We start from the raw sequence: 3,586 nt of genomic DNA, 5'->3' as shown, positions 1-3,586 counted from the left end.
TATTTTACTCTACGTGCCACACATCAATCTTTTATGTAACCAAGCTCATAACCAAAGGAATGCTTTAAGGGCCCAGTGCTTTATATACGTGAAAGAATGGCCTGCTCGTTGAAGCGAGTAAAGATTGAGGGAAGGGAAAAACAAAATGAACAGCCATTCATAATTCTTTTGAACCAACTTGTACCAGATCTACGTACAAGCAAAATTTAGAACTCTTTTAACAGAAGTCGGAAATGCTGTACCCCACCCTCGCATATCCATCAACATAATCCTCGACATACTATCCCTAAGCAAATACAAATCATAAAACTGCCAGATTGAAAATCTCAAATATTTGAGTAAAAAGGTTGATGGAACTTATTTGAAACCACATATCAACATTTACATTTTTCAGGCTCTCCAGGTAAATAAACTAAAGATACAATAATAAGCATAACTTTCTGCGTTTTTAGCAATTTTTTATTCTAATAAGTCTGAGTAGATTTTTCAGTTGGCCAAATTGGGACAAGAGCACACACAACAATAGAAGGACAGGCACTTAAAAGTATTACTTGTGCAATAAGTGGAAGACAACGTGAGCTTGACAAGATCCTCTTTACTCTGGGGGTTGGTGCAACAATCTCTCCAGCATCATCTATATCTGAATGAGCGGCTACCATACTTTGAAATATGGACAATGCTACATCTCCTACCTGAAAAAGAACACGCCCGTTCTAGGAACACTGTAAAACAAGCATACCCAACTATAGGTAGGTGTATCAAGTAAAGACTCCTTCCATGTCATCATTTGTCCCTTTGGAGCAGGAAAAACAGAAATTTCTCTACCATAGATATCCTATTTAAATAACAAAGTAAATAAGAAGAACCTCGTTCAGTAACTAATTTATAATATATTTAGTCTAAGAAATGTAGATGATCATAAGAGCGAAAAAATTGTTCGTTATCACAGTAGAAATTACTTTATTTCATATTCTGTCACTAAAAACTGCAACAGAAAATCCCTAGCAGAATGCTAAGTCCTCAAAGGTACCTAAAAGATTTTTACAGTACTTATGTTCCATATATTCTTCAAGAGCATAAAAAGATAAATGCAGGAGAGCACTAACACCCCTAGCCACTCAAAAGAATAGCTCGCACTACCAATGAACTAATGAATGGGTTCTGCATAAGAGTGTAGGGGACAAATGATAAACATGATATGATAGCATATAAATAGTCACCTGCACCACGGAACACCAGCACTAAGAAGCACATCCAGGGACATCATCTGGTGTTCTCACCAAGTGTAGCAAATGTAACTGAAAGATATTTGATGAACTTCATTAAAGAGTTTAACAGAAAGATGGAACACAAAAAAGGAATCTGATTTTATTTTCAATTATTAGTTAACAATGATTCCCAACCTCACATACCTGGATAAATTCACGGGCCAGTAAAGATTAGTAGTGAAAAATTTATAATACTTGTCTATATGCAGCATGGTAGACTTCTTTAACTCTTACATGTAAGCACATACATTTTCCTTTTAAGGGGCGGTCATGTAAGATGCACTACTGCCTATATACTGAACTTGCACCCTCACCCTGCTGGGATGGCAATCTAAAGGGAATAATTCATAAGATTAAAGAAAACTATAATAATATAGAATTTAAAATATTGTTACAATAAATACAAGACCAGAATCTATCTCCTCCTCCTCCCAACAAAAAATAGTAGTCACATAAGAAAAGGCATGCCAAAGTAGAGGATTTTACACACAAAAATTTTCAGCACCAAGAAATGTGACAATTTTTTAATAAATCAATAAAGAAAAGAAAGGACTGCCGCAATTATTGCTTCCACAGAATGAACTACCTAGTCGGGACAGATTCCGCTTTTCTTTCTTTTCTTTGGCCACTAATGAATTTTTTTTCCTTTTTTCTTCCCCTTTTTCTTTAGTCACGGCTTTTATTTTCTTTTTTTTTTCCTTTGTTTTTGCCCGCGACTTGTGTTCTTTAGGCCGTTTTCCGGTCTTTTGACGCGAATGACAACACTTGTGGTGAAGGCACCCGGTTACTCAACCAAAAAACGTCGCATTCTGGCCTTTTGACGCGAATGACAACACTTGTGGTGAAGGCACCCGGTTACTCAACCAAAAGACGTTTTACCTAAAGTGCTTTGCATACTCATAGCTCCGGCCACCGTTTTACGTGAATAACAACATTTGTGATGAAGTTACCCAGTTACTAAGTGACCTAAACCAGCGGAGTAGATGTAATTTCCTTTTTCTTACTTTTCTTTCTTTCTTTCTTTTTTTTCTGGAAGGGGAAGGGCCTTTGAATTTTTCAAAATGGATGCATGTCCCATGTTAGGGATATAAGGATCAATCGGGTAGAGTTTTAGCAAACAAATATGATCTCACAAGAATCCTAAGATTTAGTAGAAGCAAAGATATTCCAACTCTGTTTCAAAGCAATTCAAAATGCATGAAATTATGCCTCAACGACTCCATAGTTAATCAAAGCAACAATCACATAACGCTAGTGCACATTCATGTCTCAATCTTATGACTTCCTAAATCACATTTATTTGTCAAATTACTAAAAAATAATATAAACAGAAGTAGCTTGATAGTAACTGGCAAAAGAAAACAAAACAAAAGTACTTTGATAGGATAACAAAAGATGAACAAAAATTTAAAAAAAAGTTACCCTCTGGTTCCTATGTGTTAATTAACACTACATATATGTCATGGAATTCTTTACTTTTGAAATGGTTTTATCCCATTTGGAAGGTGAATTGGGCTGTTCAAATCAAAATTAGAATATGAGAAGTTCCATGTAATTTCAATTGAACCGAGAGTCTAATCCTAAAATGCTAATCAATTACAGACATCCCAACAATAAAATGTCTCACAGAGGTTGATATACCACAAAGAACAATACACATCGTTTACTTGAATGAGATAACATAAAAGCACAACCAAATAAAACCCACACCACAGTAGTAAAGTAATTGAAAACCACTAAAAAAGCATCCAACACTATTTATCAAAGGAACAAACTTGCCATAGATAAAAAGAAAATCACAACCCCATAATGTAGATGATAAATATCAAGAACTCAAGATAACAATGCAAACATATAAAGGAATGGTTGATGGAAGATATGAAGAGTGAAAGCCAAGAAAATGATCGACTTTTTACCACCATTATCACTTTGCAAAGACTTTCTAGTTTCTGTGTCATTGTTTTCAAAGACCGTCTTTGCCACCTCATACACCTTCCATTTGCGTCCAGCATGCATTAAGACATAAGACAAACAGATATTTGAAATTCCACAACCAAACTGCATGTTCACAAGAGGAATTAGTGTACTGTGCATCATTCGCCATTGTTGGATAAATAAATTACAAATAGAACTTACGTCTAAAGTCTTCATGAATCCTCAAGCTCTACCGCCTTCTTGGACCATTCCTCCGAACCTTCCGTAAACGAGTGTACAAGCTTGGTTACCTATGTGGTCCAGAAACATTGAAACACAAAGACGTTGACAAATGCATTAGATGTGGCAAATGTCTACACATATATATATATATGAACAACCAA

General features: G+C 35.4%; 1 long non-coding RNA gene across 2 annotated transcripts in view; it reads right to left on the bottom strand.

Annotated features, from left to right (window-relative positions):
• LOC105179755 overlaps window positions 1-3,586 on the bottom strand; it is a 10,246-nt gene that overhangs the window by 5,365 nt on the left and 1,295 nt on the right. The window contains exons 2-5 of one of the 2 annotated variants that reach the window (XR_002286382.1): window positions 3,405-3,493; window positions 3,185-3,326; window positions 1,221-1,298; window positions 552-692 (exon numbers count right to left, since the gene is read on the bottom strand). This is a non-coding gene — a long non-coding RNA (uncharacterized LOC105179755). The remainder of the gene's footprint in view (window positions 1-551; window positions 693-1,220; window positions 1,299-3,184; window positions 3,327-3,404; window positions 3,494-3,586) is intronic. The other variant, XR_002286383.1, reaches the window with a different exon arrangement.

The sequence above is a fragment of the Sesamum indicum genome, unplaced genomic scaffold (assembly GCF_000512975.1).
Source record: "Sesamum indicum cultivar Zhongzhi No. 13 unplaced genomic scaffold, S_indicum_v1.0 scaffold00199, whole genome shotgun sequence".
Classification (NCBI taxonomy): Eukaryota; Viridiplantae; Streptophyta; class Magnoliopsida; order Lamiales; family Pedaliaceae; genus Sesamum; species Sesamum indicum.
This window is presented reverse-complemented; position numbering and strand designations above follow the sequence as displayed.